Source organism: Artemia franciscana, chromosome 21, assembly GCF_032884065.1.
Source record: "Artemia franciscana chromosome 21, ASM3288406v1, whole genome shotgun sequence".
Classification (NCBI taxonomy): Eukaryota; Metazoa; Arthropoda; class Branchiopoda; order Anostraca; family Artemiidae; genus Artemia; species Artemia franciscana.
In genome coordinates this window covers 14,828,087-14,844,804 of record NC_088883.1, presented here as the reverse complement: position 1 = coordinate 14,844,804, position 16,718 = coordinate 14,828,087, and positions in this window count along the sequence as shown.

The window sequence follows — 16,718 nt, the reverse complement described above, 5'->3', positions numbered from 1 at the left end:
CTGGGAAATATCCCCCCAAACTCCCGTCTAAAATAGAGTTTTACAAATTTGAGAATTTTGTTTGAGTTGTGTTTTTTTTAGTTTAGTTGACAAGTGCTAAGGAAAGGGAAAAAGAGAAATTTACACACCATAAGTAACTTAAAAATTTAGAAAAAAAAAACGCAATTCAATTTTTGTTGAAAAGACTTCCATATCAAGTTCTACAATTTTTGGCAATAGCCAAATTAAAAAAAAGGAGAAGAAAAAAACAAGAAAAAATAAATGTACGCGAAAAATCTTCAAATTAAGCTAAAAACACATGACACCAAAGAGTTTAACAAGGCTTAGCTTTCCTTTGAAAGCATAGTTAGCCTTGGGAACCAACAAATTCTTATTGTTCTTAGAGACGAAAGCATTGTCAAATTCTATGAGTTAGTTTTCTTATTTTTCCAACCATAAAATTACCACAATTCATCATTAATAAATAAGTGAAACCCAAAACGAACAGAAATTACAAAAGATAACCTAGTCAAACTCTAAACGAGCAAAAATCAACAGGAGTAGGGCCGACAATCCCGTGCCTTCTCAAGACCAGAACATAACTCGCACTTTAATAAAAAAATAAATAGATAAATAACCGTGGATTGTCAGTCTAATATGCATATACTGGTATTTATTCCTTAAAGTCTTAATAATTCTACATTTATTAAAGTAAAAAAGCAAAAAAAAATAAAATGTATTTTGTTTTCAGAAAAGCGCAAATTATGTTCCGGTCTTGAAAAGGCATGAGTCTTGTCAGTCCAACTCATGTTAATTTTTTCTCGTTTTGAGTGTGACTCAATAAACGCTAGAAATATTTTTGTGCAATGAGAAGGGAAGTGTCACCTTGCATCACCCTTGTGGACATTACCCACAGTTTTCCAAAGAAAATTCTTGCCTGAAAATTTTGTCCCCGCTGAAAGCAAATTATTCCAAAAATTTTCTCCCTGCTGAAAATTCCCCAGAGAATATCTTCCTCCTGTAGAAAACTCCCCTGCAAAAAAATATCCGTATGTCTCCCAATAACAAATATTATCTTTAAGTAATGGACAATTTACAAAACTTAAAAAGGCACTTAAACCTCTACATTTGGGTTCTCTGATTGTTTTGTAGTCATGATGGGAGGGAGATACCTCAAAGGGTGCATTTTAATGCAAAACACCCAGCTCTCATTCACATAAATACAATCAGATAAATACAGAATTAGCTCTACGGGAGAGACAAGGGGAGGATGATGTAGAAAATTATGCTTAATCCCCAGGGATGTAACCAGGATTTTTGTTTTTTTGGGGGAGGGGGCGATACAAAAGAAACTTTAGAAACGCATCAGAAATTTGAAATTGATATCTATTCCCTCATGATTTCTTTGAATATTTCTCGTCTACGCTGTTATTATCAAAGTAAAGAATATCATTAAACCCCAAAATGAGAAGAATTTATTCCGTATAGGACAAGGTCTGTCCCTTCTTCATCCACACCTTCACCACCGATCGCAGAAACTTCGCAGTGTGCTGCTCATTAGATCAGAAATTCTGAATTCTAGTGCTTTTTTAAGTCCAAAGTGATCGGTGACCAACGATCCAAATGGTTGTTGTGTTTTTCGGGGGGATTTTCCGAGAGAGATTTCCGAGAGAGATAATTTTAAACGAGGGGTTATTTACATAAGGTGTATTTTCGGGGGGATTTTGGGGGGTATTTTCCACCGGGGTATTTCCAGAGGGGGTATTTCTCAGGGGTGTATTTTCCGCGGGAGTATTTATAGGGAGCATTTTTTTCCAGGGGGTATTTCCCCCAGGGGGAGGGGTATATTCCTGGGGCGGGGGTAACCACCTAAAACCGGATCATCCTAAGTTTTTCTAAGTTTTACCGATTTTTCGGCAATTTACCCAATTTCAGAATTTGAAGTAGCAACGTTTGCGACACAGCCCGACGAATATTTCTTGGCGTGACAAATTCCCCAAAGTGGACGAAAGTCTATTTAAAACATTTTCTGATTCCTTTTCCTTCTTTTGTAAAATCAGATTTTAATCCTGTAATAACGATTCTGGAATAAGATACCTGAATCAGCTCGAAGGTGCCGCATCTTTGCCATTTTTTGGGTTGATCCAAAAGTTGTTAAGCATTTCTTAGCCCCTTAGAAGCTAATTAACTGTTTTCATTCTATTTTACTATTTTTTAATCACTTTTTTGTGCAGGATTTATTGCAGCTTATTCAAACTATCTATTTAAATTATTTATTTTATTTGCTCGATCTAATCATTTTAATGTTTGTGTTCTGTACATTATTTTTCTCTCTTCCCTCTCTGTCAGTAAGTGATTTTTTCTCTGAGCTAGTGACTCATTTGTCTTCCTCCTTCTTTGCAGGCCAAAAAGCCTTTGGGGGAATAGTATTATGTGTTATAGTATGTGTTTCATCATGAATAAATCTTGAATTGGACTTCTGGACACTCCTCTACCTTATGTCAAATCGTTTACGAAAATACAATGATCCTCTTGTTCGGTTTCAAACCTTCTTCATTTTTTTTGCTACCTAAAGTTTGTGTTCATTTTTCTTTCCAAATGGCGTTATTTCTACCCCTCATAAAATTAAGGTGCCTAAAGTAGCATTGAAAACAAGACAAGAAACACATATTTGCTGTTTTAAGGATCAATTATTTCGTATTTGGTATCTCTAATGACTCCAAGGAGAGTTTTATATTCCCCTGATGGGCTAAGAGTTCCATTTTGGACTCTATAGTCTATTCCTAGTATTTGCCATTCAGTTGAATAATTTCAGCTTCAATTGTTTAATGGTTTGACAATTCTTTAGCAGTAGTAGTATCGGACCAATTTACACAAAATAAATTTTGATGTTTTTCATTGTTGAAATTTTTCAACGACATTGTTGTTGACATTAATTTTCATGTCAAACCCATCGTGGATGTTTCCTTTGACCCTTAATTGCAGTTCATGGGGTTCCATGTGTTTCATCAAAGCTAAAGTTGTAAAAAAACAACTTGACTGTTGTAAAAAAACAACAAAACAAGACTCTAAGCCAATGAATAGAGCAAAAAGGATAAAAGAGCATGCATATTCTTTTTTGTCTATTGCAGTAGGATAGTATTCTACAGTTTGGGTCAAGGGTCCTATTTTTTATCATATGGGGAGGGGGGTGAAAGCCAAATAATTATCAAAGAATGGAGAAAAAATTGCTTCATTTTCAAAAAAATTTCCGTTTCGTCATGTTTTTTTCTTTATTTTCATGCTTGTTTCTATTACAGACGCCTAGGAATCCCCAAACATGGCATCCTTCATTGAGTTGGTTTTATTCCTCTATTACAATGATTAAGATGTAGTACAAAAGGGAAATACAAATTTAACGCCAAATATCAGATTTGTTCCAGATCGAAGGCGTTTTGGATAAGACACGTGTTTGGTCCATCCACCCTAAAGTTCCCTAACGTTACAGGAATTAGTGAGAAATAATGTCTTAATATGGCAGGTCATGGGAAACTGGAATCCTATGTCTAATTGGGGGCTCTTCAAAGTTGTAGAAATGTATATCAAATTACTGGCCTAAATTAAGGCCGGGTTCACGCAAAAAGAAATAGCAGATCATTAATCTCTGTTACCAGTTTGATTTTACTTTTAGATGTGAAGAGGAGTAAAAATAAAATCAAAATAATTGATTTCTAAGGATAATTAAATAAAAACAGAATTCTTCAACTGAAAGCAAGGAGCAACGTTCAAACTTAAACAATAGAAATTACTCCGTATATAAGGAGGACTGCCCTCTCCTCAACCCCTTGCTCTTTGCGCTAAACTTATTAGTGCTTTAAGAGGGCTTCTTATTCCAGTTCATCAGTCCTTGTGTTTAATCAATCGTTCTTAAAGAATTTGGACAAAAGTCAAACTTCAGCGCACAGAGTGAGGTATTGAATAAGGGGCAACCCCCCTCATATACAAAATATAATTTGTTCGTTTTTAACGTTGGTCCTTACTTTCAGTTGAAAAAATATCTTTTTTATTTAATTTCTGATTATTTTTCAAATCATACCCCGGCCTAAGCAAAATATGATGTGGCTACCAGTCCTATAAGCCCCTGATTTCTTGCTGTTAAATTCTATATATCAATAATTGTAAACGTGCAATTGTAATATATAATAATATATATTATTATATATTATTATTATATATAATAATATAATTATTAATTAAAAAATAATTATTAAATTAAATTAATTAATTGTTAAATAATATTAATTATTAATTAATTATTAAATTAAAGTAGATTATTATATTATATATATAATAATATATATTATTATTATAATGTATACAATAATTGTAAACGTGCAATTGTAAACGTCTCGCGATTTCAGCTTTTCTACTTTAGAATTAAAATGTTGGATTATAATTACAATTTTGGACACAATTTAAATATTTCGTCAAAATTTTCGATCGTCTGTAGTTTCGTTGAATATTATTTCAACAATATTTTTACTACAGAATTTTGGAAGGACGAAGACAAACTGTTCATATGGATCAAAATTCTGCGTGACTTATGACCTTATATTGATGGCTTGAAGCTATCAGCATTATACAATATGGTTCTTTGATGTTTAAATATAATACTTATAATTGCTTAAATACATTGACGTATTTTATAAATAGGAAAAGAGAAATATTACCATTTAAAAATACTAAAAACGAAGCTCCTGGTAGAACTTGCCAGCAAACCTCAACCCCAAGAAATTTCCTGGTGAGGCTCATGATGCGTCGCCTCACGTTTCCCCCCTCTGTGCCAGTACGCATGTGAATGGAAAATTTTCTGTTATATAGAAATATTTTGTCACAATGGAAGGTGCACCATAAATCCCCATCAGCATCAATAATAAAGGGAATCAAGAAAAATTAGATATAAATTTCTACCCCCCCCCCCCCCCTCACTCCGCTTCCCTAAAATTTATTTTTATGAAGGCTTAGTAAGAGTTTCATATTTGTGCATTCAAATGCACTCTTTGATGCATCTATCACTCCCACCCCGCCAACAAAATTACTCAACCCTACTCCATAATGGATGATGCGCACTTACATATCACTTCATAATTTTATAAAATATGAAGCAAATCAGTTTAGTTGAATGAGGCTTTAAAATAAATGTTAGATACATTTTTCTGCAATACGAAGGGAGGTATTACCCCGCAACACCCTTATTCAGGCTTAGTTTAAATGAAGAGAGATGAGAGATTAATTCCTACCACCCCATAGCTCTTTTTGTATTTATCTGAAGGCGTATGGAGCGTGAGAGAATTTGGGCATTGAAATATGCTCTTTAAGACACCAGTGTACCCCCCCACCTTGCCTAAACGATGACCAGCCACCCCTCCTTCCCAATAACTGATGTGCAATTATACATCACTAAACAAAATTTCATGAAAAATCAATAGTTTTACATATTTATATTGTTTGAACCCATTGGATATTTTGAACTAAAAGGTGATCTTTGAATTCTGATTTGATGTTTCGGGAGGCTATCAGGGGGTGGGAATGTAGCAGAGAAAGCACATGAGGGTGGCTGGATGCCCTTCAATAATTCTGACTCTTAAAATGGACAGTAAAACTTCCAATTCTAAATTGAGTTCCCTCAAAAATTTTTACCGACAAGCCATTCCATGTGAAGTGGCCAAAAAAAAAAAAAATTTATTGAGGGCAGCATGACTCCACTTAGGCCGTGCTAATGTGTTGCTTCTGATATTCTGTTATTTCTTGTTTCTTCGAATTTTGGTTAGTATTAGAACGGATAATTATTTGCAGCCTTAACTGGAAGTATATATATATATATATATATATATATATATATATATATATATATATATATATATATATATATATATATATATATATATATAAGTTGTTTGTCTGTGTACTGACGTCATGTTTGTGTGTCGACTGACGTCATGTTTGTCAACTGACGTCATTATAACGATTGAGCTGTATGTTGTCATGAAGTTGTTTGTCGACTGACGTCATGTTTGTCAACTGATGAAATTACAGACTGGGACACCAGGACACAAATGAAGACCGAGACACCGGGACACAGGGAACATAAATGACGACCAGGATACTCAAAGAGAAATTACAGACTGGGACACAGGGACACAAATACCGACCGGGACACAGGGAATATAAATGACGACCGGGAAACAGGGACACAACTACAGCGGGGACACCGGGGGCACAGGGGGGATGTATAAATGTCTGCCGGGACACAGGGAATGTTCGAATAGCAATTACCGTCAACAAAGCTCAAGGGTAATCATTAGAATAATGAGGTATATATCTGAATACGGATTGTTTTTCCCATGGACAATTATACGTTGCATGTTCAAGAGTCGGTAAACCTGACAATCTATTTATATGCACAGACAATGGGACAGCGAAGAATGTTGTATATTCGCAAGTTTTACGTAGTTAAAAACATATATATATATATATATATATATATATATATATATATATATATATATATATATATATATATATATATATATATACATATATATATATATATATATATATATATATATATATATATATATATATATATATATATATATATATATATATATATATATATATATATATATATATATATATATATATATATATATATATATATATATATATATATATATATATATTCGCGCCACCCCTACAGCTAGTATATATATATATATATAATATATATATATATATATATATATATATATATATATATATATATATATATATATATATATATATATATATATATATTGCAGCCCGTCCCACCTAGAATAAAGAATACAGATAAATACAAAAAGGGCTATATACATATATATATATATATATATATATATATATATATATATATATATATATATATATATATATATATATATATATATATATATATATATATATATATATATATGTATATAGCCCTTTTTGTATTTATCTGTATTCTTTATTCTAGGTGGGTATTCTAGGCGCGCTGTATTCTATATATATATATATATATATATATATATATATATATATATATATATATATATATATATATATATATATATATATATATATATATATATATATATATATATATATATATATATATATATATATATATATATATATATATATATATATATATTTACATATATACATATATATATATATATATATATATATATATATATATATATATATATATATATATTTATATGTATGTATATAGCCCTTTTTGTATTTATCTGTATTCTTTATTCTAGGGGGGAGGGGCTGCAAAAACAATATTTGACCTGATAGTCATTCACTAAGTTTTCTTTGAATTTTCAGCACCTTCTTGTCCCAATCAAAGACGGAATACTTCCCATAAACAAATGCCTCCAGCACTAAGTGGACCTTTTCGTTTCCTTATACATCCTTGACGCCAGAATTCGAGTATTTCTTCAAACTCGTTGATGCATGTTCCGAAAGGGAGCTATAATCAGTTTATATCTAATGCATGTTTGTAGCCAAACAATAGCTGTCTGAAAGGGGGTAACTCAAATTGTATTATATCCGATTCCTCGTCTATTCACTACATACGGCAACTGAAGATAATTCCATTTTGTCCTTTTTTCTTTTCCGGTTGCTCATCTTTTGTATAGCCTATACGTCATTATTTTAAAAAAAGAGGTTGATGACATCACCCCTCTTTCAAAACCAAAAATAGATAAAGTAATGTTTAAAGTTTTTTTAAAAATAAATTTAGTTAAAGAGCTACTAGAGTTAGGTTTAGTTAAGTAAGAGTGAGCTTAGGGCCTGCCCCCTGACTTTCCACGAGTTTTTTGGGTTTCTTCCTTAATTACCTACTGTCTATATCATATTCACCTCTTCTTTTTGGTATTTTCATGACCCTTCCTCCCTTACCTTTCCTAAAAATGCCTTAGCCACCCCAGGTGGCAGTTCCTTGGCAATTTTTATGGCACTTGGTATTAACCAAGTGACATATAGCAATCGCAAATTCTGTCCGTCTGTCGGTCTGTCGGTCTGTCTGTCGGTCCCGGTTTTGCTACTTTAGGCACTTCCAGGTAAGCTAGGAGGATGAAATTTGGCAGGCGTATCAGGGACCGGACAAGATTAAATTAGAATAGTCTTTTCCCGAATTAGCCATCTTGGGGGGGAGTAGGGGGCTCGTTAATTCGGAAAAAATAGAAAAATTGAAGTATTTTTAAATTACGAACGGTTGATCAGATCTTAATGGAATTTGGTGTTTGGAAGGATATCGTGTCTCAGAAATGTTATTTTAAATCCCAACCGGATCTGGTGAAATTGGGGGGGGGAGTTTGGAGGGGGAAACGTAAAATCTTGGAAAACACTTAGAGTGGAGGGATCGGGATGAAACTTGGTGGGAAAAATAAGCACAAGTCCTAGAAACAGGATTGACATAACCGAAATGGATCCGCTCTCTTTGGGGTAGTTGGGGGAAAGGGGTTAATTCTGAAAAATTAGAAAAAATGAGGTATTTTTAACTTACGAACGGTGATCGGATCTCAATGAAATTTGATAGTTTGAAGGATATCGTGTCTCAGAGCTCTCATTTTAAATCCCAACCAGATCTGGTGACATTGGAAGGGAGTTGGGAGGGGGAAACCTAAAATCTTGAAAAACACTTAGAGTGGAGGGATCGGGATGAAACTTGTTGGGAAAAATAAGCACAAGTCCTAGATACATGATTAACATAACCGGAACGGATCCGCTCTCTTTGGGGTAGTTGGGGGAGGGGGGTTAATTCTGAAAAATTAGATAAATGAGGTATTTTTAACTTACGAACGGGCGATTAGATCTCAATGAAATTTGATATTTTGAAGTATATCGTGTCTCAAAGCTCTTATTTCAAATCCCAACTGGACCTGGTGACATTGGGGGGGGGGAGTTAGGAGGGGTAAACCTAAAATCTTGGAAAGCACTTAGAGTGGAGGGATCGGGATGAAGCTTGGTGGGAAAAATAAGCACACGTCCTAGATTCATGATTGACATAACCAGAACAGACCCGCTCTCTTTGGGGTACTTGGGGGGGGGTAATTCTGAAACATTAGAAAAAATGAGGTATTTTTAACCTACGAACGGGTGATCGGATCTCAATGAAATTTGATGTTTTGAAGGATATCGTGTCTCAAAGCTCTTTTTTTAAATCCCGACGAGATCTGGTGACATTGGGGGGAGTTTGGGGTGGGGGAACCTAAAATCATGGAAAACGCTTAGATTGGAGGGATCGGGATGAAACTTGGTGGTAAAAATAAGCAGAAGTCTTAGATACGTGATTTACATAAATGGAACGGATCCGCTCTATTGGGGGGGGGATTAATTCTGAAAAATTAGAAAAAATGACGTATTTTTAACTTACGAAGGAGTGATCGGATCTTCATGAAACTTCATATTTAGAAGGACCTCGTAACTCAGATCTCTTATTTTAAATCTCAGCCGGATCCAGCGTCAGAGGGGGGCAGTTGGGGGGACAGGAAATCTTAGAAAATGCTTAAAGCGGAGAGATCAGGATTAAACTAGATGGGAAGTATAGAAACCTGTCTAAGATACGTGACTGACATAACCGGACCGGATATGCTCTCTTTGGTGGAGCTGGGGGGGGGGTAATTTTGAAAATTGAGGTATTTGTAACTTACGAAAAGGGTGACCAGATGCTAATGAAATTTGATAATTAGAAGAATCTTGTGCTTTAAAGCTCTAATTTCAAACTCCGACCAGTTCCTGTGACATTAGGGGGAGTTGGAGGGGGAAACCGGAATTATTGGAAAACGTGAAAATTGGGGTATTTTTATCTCACGAATACGTGATCGGATCTTAATGAAATTTGATATTTAGAAGGAATTCATGTCTCAGAGCTCTTATTTCAAATCCCGATTAGATATTTTGACAGTGGGGGAGTTGGAGGGAGAAATTTTTTAAAACACTTGGAGTGGAGGAATCGGGATGAAGCTTGGTGGATAGAATAAGCAAATGTTCTTGACGCGTGACTGACGTAGCCGTACTGGATTCGCTCTCTTTGGGGGAGTTGGGGGGAGGGGTTCAGTGATTTGGCAAGTTCGGTGCTTCCGAACGTGCAAGGACGATGAAAATTGGTAGGTGTGTCAGGGAGCTGCACAAATTGACTTGATAAAGTCGTTTTCCCAGATTCGACCATCTGGGGGGCTAAAGGGAGAGGAAAAATTAGAAAAAAATAGGTATTTATAACTTACGAATGGGTGATCGATCGGATCTTAATGAATTTTGATATTTAGAAGGACATCGTGACTCAGAGCTCTTATTTTAAATTCTGACCGGCATTAAGCCACTGATTTTTCTTTTAAATCAATCTATTGATTCTTAGAATTTTGTTAGAGCTCATACCATATGAGCTCTTGGCTCTTAGCTCTTCTTGCCTCGTCACAAGTGCCATATGAGCTCTTAGCTCTTCTTTCCTGAAGTCGACCCAATACAATGCATCTTAAGATTCACTAAAGACGAGGAGAATACCCATACAAATACCATGGAACCTCTTCCCTCTGTAACGGAATCATTCCAGTAGGAGCATCGAACTTAACCCTGTCCGTTTCCATATGCGGACATGAATTCAATATTGTTTGTATTTAAATTATTTAATTACTGTCAGTTCATTTAGAGCATTTAAAAGATCGCTTCTTTGCCTTTATAAAAATTCTAGTAGACTCCTAGATTCTCTTCCCAAGGAAAAAATAGCGTTCTCCTAGAAGCTGCATATTCCAACAACTGATAAAATATATTTTAGGAATGAAAAGGTACAACGTTCTTTATTTGTCTATACTAACTGAGGGATTTCCCACAATGGCGTCAATGTCTTTTCTTTAAAATCAAGGAGGGGGCAATTTATCCTTTTTTCAGTAAAAATACCAAAGGTAGACATTCTTCAATGAAAAGACCCCACAAAGAAAGGTATTTTTCAAAATCTAGGAGGGTGGCAAAAGCTACAGTGGGCACATCTTCCCTGTCCCCCCCCAATTGATGCCACTGATATCTTAGCCACTCAGGATACCCCTTATTTCTGTTAGAGTTATAAGTATAGTTAGTTTTAATTTTAAAGTATTTTAAGTACATAACTAGTTTCTTTTCACAATATTTTAGAGACAAATTTTTGTCTTTGACAATCCCTATTAGTAGAGTGGATAACATAAGACTTACTCAAATTTTGATGACAGCCTAAGAATTGGTGGGCATGTACTTTCAATCAACCTTAGAAATTCTGGAAATGAAGGAGGAAAAATCGGTCAATAGAATGTCCAGAAAGTGTAGGTTAACGTTGTGAATAGTTGGAAAAATTCAAGCAGGAATTCAATAGCAGGAATAGTCTTGAAATGGTAAAAAATACTGCTGATCGTAATGATTGTCCCACTATTATCCTCAGGCTATAAGAATTTTGTCTTAATGTCCCGAATCTTCTTCGAAAATCCCTAGAAACAGGGACAAAATAAGATCCCAAAAACGTTATCAAGATATCGTGTACCATTACGGTAGTCTCTTGGTCCACACTATGTATGAAAACGGTGCAGTATTTGAAGAAAGATGAAAACTGAATAAAATAGGTTTTCGACTGCGCTGCAAAATCCTGGAAGTAGAGGGAAAAATTTGGTCATTGTAAAGTCGTGAATATAATCGTTTAGCATAGTAAATCGTCAAATAATTAACATGGGGTTTTAATAACACAACAAAATCTTGGAACGAATAAAAAGAAATGCTGCTGATAGCAGTGCCGTCTTATTTTTATCTTCAGACCATAAAAACAATTTTACTTATACACGACAGTCGAGAAGTTAAGGACGGAATCAAGTATGCTTAAAACCTCTTGAAAGGGAAGAATATATTAATCACAAGAATGCAAGAAAAAACGTCGTGCAACGTTGCTAATATTGAAAAAAGGGTTTTAATAGCGTATAGAAGTTTTAATTCGTAGAAATGAGCTTCTGATCAACTAAATTTTTTGGCCAGGTCATTTTAGCGCCATGTTAAAGCTCGTAAATCAGGGTAGTAGAACTCATTTTTCATAAAAACTGCAACATTGTCTGAAGGTTTTATAATATTTTGTGTTATTCTGACAACGTCGTATTGTAATATACGTTTGTTCTTTTGAAAATTGATTCTAAAGAATTTTCCCAAAAAAATCGCCCCGTAATTGAGTTCACATATCAGGGTGGTAAACATCATTTTTGCTAAAAAAAAGCAACGTTGTCTGAAGGTTGCGTTAGGTTTGTGACGTTCTGACTACGTTCCATTGTATTATACGTTCATCTTTTTGAAAATATTCTAACGAATTTTTACAAAAAATAGTTCAAAGAAGAGAAAAGGGCTACATTAAAACCAAAGACAATCAGACAGAAAGTCATATAGTAACGCATATATATAGCAGGTTATCTAAAAAAATTGCTGAGAATTCCAAGAATCACTAAATTTTGAACAATCAGTCTACTTGCTTTAATTCTTTTCAGTAATCTTGGCTATAATGTTGATTTTCTTTCTTTTACTGTTGTTGTTGTTGGAATACAAATGACATTCAAGCCGTTTAGAGGTTTCGAGAGGGAGCGATGAGGGGTAGACTCCTTTTATTTGAAAATCTTGATTAGCCTTGGGATATCATTTAGTGAGTGTGTGTTGTTCTTTATATTACGATAAAAAAAAAAAAAACACAAAGCTTGGAATTCAAATTGTTTACAGCAAAGCGCAGATAGCTAACCCAACTACTTTTTGTGGCACTTGGTATTAACCAAGTGACATATAGCAATCGCAAATTCTGTCGGTCTCTCGGTCCTGGTTTTGCTACTTTAGGCACTTTCAGGTAAGCTAGGACGATGAAATTTGGCAGGCGTATCAGGGACCGGACCAGATTAAATTAGAAACAGTCGTTTTCCCGAATTGACTAGATGGGGGGAGTGGGGGCCGGTTAATTCGGAAAAATAGAAAAATTGAACTATTTTTCATTTACGAACGGTTGATCAGATCTTAATGAAATTTTATGTTTGGAAGGATACCCTGTCTCAGAGCTCTTATTTTAATTCCCGACAAGATCTGGTGACATTGGGGGGAGTTGGGAGGGGATAACCTAAAATCTTGGGAAACACTTAGAATGGATTGATTTGGATGAAACTGGGTGGGAAAAATAAGCACAAGTCCTTGATACACGATTGACATAACCGGAACATATTTGCTCTCTTTGCGGTAGTTGGGGGGGATAGGGTTGATTCTGAAAAATTAGAAAAAAATGAGGTATTTTTAACTTACGAACGGGTGATCGGATCTCAATGAAAAATTGTATTTAGAAGGATATCGTGTCTCAAAGCTCTTATTTTAAATCCCGACCGGATCTGGTGACATAGAGGGGAGTTTGGGGGGAACCTAAAATCATGGAAAACGCGTAGAGTGGAGGGATCGGGATGAAACTTGGTGGGAAAAATAAGTGGAAGTTTTAGATACATGACTGACATAATTGGAACATATCCGCTCTATTTGGGGGAATTTGGGGGGGGGGGGTTAATTCTGAAAAAAATTAGAAAAAATGACGTATTTTTAACTTACGAAAGAGTGATTGGATCTTCATGAAAATTCATATTTAGAGGGACCTCGTAACTCAGATCTCTTATTTTAAATCTCAATCGGATCCAGCGTCATTGGCGGGGGGCAGTTGGGGGAGGAGACCGGAAATCTTAGAAAATACTTAAAGTGGAGAGATCAGAATGAAGCTGGATGGGAGGAATAAAAACAAGTCTAAGATACGTGAATGACATAACCGGACCGGATCCCCTCTCTTTGGTGGAGTTGGTGGGGGGGGGGGGTAATTAGGAAAAATGAGGTATTTGTAACTTACGAACAGGTGATCAGATCTTAATGAAATTTGATATTTAGAAGGATCATGTGCTTTAAAGCTCTAATTTTAAATTCCGACCAGATCCTGTGACATTGGGGGGAGTTGAAGGGGAAACCGAAAGTCTTGGAAAACGTGAAAATTTGGGTATTTTATCTTACGAATAGTTGATCGGATCTTAATGAAATTTGATATTTAGAAGGAATTCATGTCTCAGAGCTATTATTTCAAATCCCGATGAGATCTTTTGACATTGGAAGGAGTTGCAGGGGGAAATCTTGGAAAACACTTGGAGTGGAGGAATGAATCGGGATGAAGCTTGGTGGATAGAATAAGCAAATGTTCTTGATAGGACATCGGATCTCAATGAAAAATTGTATTTAGAAGGATATCGTGTCTCAAAGCTCTTATTTTAAATCCCGACCGGATCTGGTGACATAGAGGGGAGTTTGGGGGGAACCTAAAATCATGGAAAACGCGTAGAGTGGAGGGATCGGGATGAAACTTGGTGGGAAAAATAAGTGGAAGTTTTAGATACATGACTGACATAATTGGAACATATCCGCTCTATTTGGGGGAATTTGGGGGGGGGGTTAATTCTGAAAAAAATTAGAAAAAATGACGTATTTTTAACTTACGAAAGAGTGATTGGATCTTCATGAAAATTCATATTTAGAGGGACCTCGTAACTCAGATCTCTTATTTTAAATCTCAATCGGATCCAGCGTCATTGGCGGGGGGCAGTTGGGGGAGGGGACCGGAAATCTTAGAAAATACTTAAAGTGGAGAGATCAGAATGAAACTGGATGGGAGGAATAAAAACAAGTCTAAGATACGTGAATGACATAACCGGACCGGATCCCCTCTCTTTGGTGGAGTTGGTGGGGGGGGGGGTAATTAGGAAAAATGAGGTATTTGTAACTTACGAACAGGTGATCAGATCTTAATGAAATTTGATATTTAGAAGGATCTTGTGCTTTAAAGCTCTAATTTTAAATTCCGACCAGATCCTGTGACATTGGGGGGAGTTGAAGGGGAAAGCCGAAAGTCTTGGAAAACGTGAACAATTGGGGTATTTTATCTTACGAATAGGTGATCGGATCTTAATGAAATTTGATATTTAGAAGGAATTCATGTCTCAGAGCTATTATTTCAAATCCCGATGAGATCTTTTGACATTGGAAGGAGTTGCAGGGGGAAATCTTGGAAAACACTTGGAGTGGAGGAATGAATCGGGATGAAGCTTGGTGGATAGAATAAGGTGTAATTAGGAAAAATGAGGTATTTGTAACTTACGAACAGGTGATCAGATCTTAATGAAATTTGATATTTAGAAGTATCTTGGGCTTTAAAGCTCTTATTTTACATTCCAACCAGTTCCTGTGACTTTGGGGGGAGTTAGAGGGGGAAACCGGAGTTCTTGGAAAACGTGAAAATTGGAGTATTTTTATCTTACGAATAGGTGATCGGATCTTAACGAAACTTTATATATAGAAGGATCTTCTGTCTCAGATGCTCCATTTTTGACTCGACTTGGATCCGGGGACATAGGGGTTGGAGGAGGGAAACAGAAATTTTGGACAACGCTTATAGCGGAGAGATCGGGATGGAACTTGATGGGAAGAATTAGAACAAGTTCTAGATACGTGATTGATATAATTGGAACGGATCCGTTCTCTTTGGAGGAGCTGAGGGGTGTTAATTTGGAAAAATTAGAAAAATTGAGGTATTTTTAACTTAAGAATGGGTGACCGGATCTTAATGATATTCAATATTTAGAAGGAATTCATGTCTCAGAACTCATATTTCAAATCCCGACCAGATCTGTTGACATTAGGGAGAGTTGGAGGGGGAAATCGGAAATCTTGGAAAACGCTTAGAGGTGAGGAATCGGGATGAAGCTTGGTGGATAGAATAAGCAAATGTGGTAGATATGTGATTGACGTAGCCATACTGGATTAACTCTATTTGGGGGAATTGGGAGGAGGGGTTCAGTGCTTTTGTGAGTTTGGTGCTTCTGGACGTGCTAGGACGATGAAAATTGGTAGGCGTGTCAGGGAGCTGCACAAATTGTCTTGATAAAGTCCTTTTCCCAGATTCGACCATCTAGAGGGCTGAAGGAAGAGGAAAAATTAGAAAAACGAGGTATTTATAACTTACGAGTGGGTGATCAGATCTTAATGAATTTTAATATTTAGAGGGACATCGTGACTCAGAGCTCTTATCTTAAATCCCGACCGGCATTAAGCCTCTGATTTTCCTTTTAAATCAATCTATTGATTCTTAGAATTTTGTTAGAACTCATACCACATGAGCTCTTGGCTCTTAGCTCTTCTGGCCTCGTCACAATTGTTCGTTTTAAGTTTGACTTGATTATTCAGTGTAATTTCTGTCTGTTATGATATCCTTTATTCATTGATAGTAATTCCTGTTTATTTCAAGCTTCTATTATTATGTGACTTCATCTATGCTCTTGTTAGGTTTTATTATATTTTTTTACTTTTCTTTGAAAACGTTTTTTTGCAAAATATATTTTTTAGAATTAATTTCTTTACATTTTAGTTGACATTTTGTCTTATTGGGTAGTAATAGAAATATTTGTAAGGCTTTTTTTCTTTTATTTTGGTTAAGAATTAAGATTTTAGCTAACTATATAAATTTCGGACAAAATTAGAATAACCAGTCAAATGTTTGAATGACAACAATTTTGTGCAGAAAATCCTAATGGGGGTTTTACTAGAAAATTTACAACCTTTAATGCAGACGAATATTGATCCATCATTTCATTATAAGAATCTTGTTGAATTAT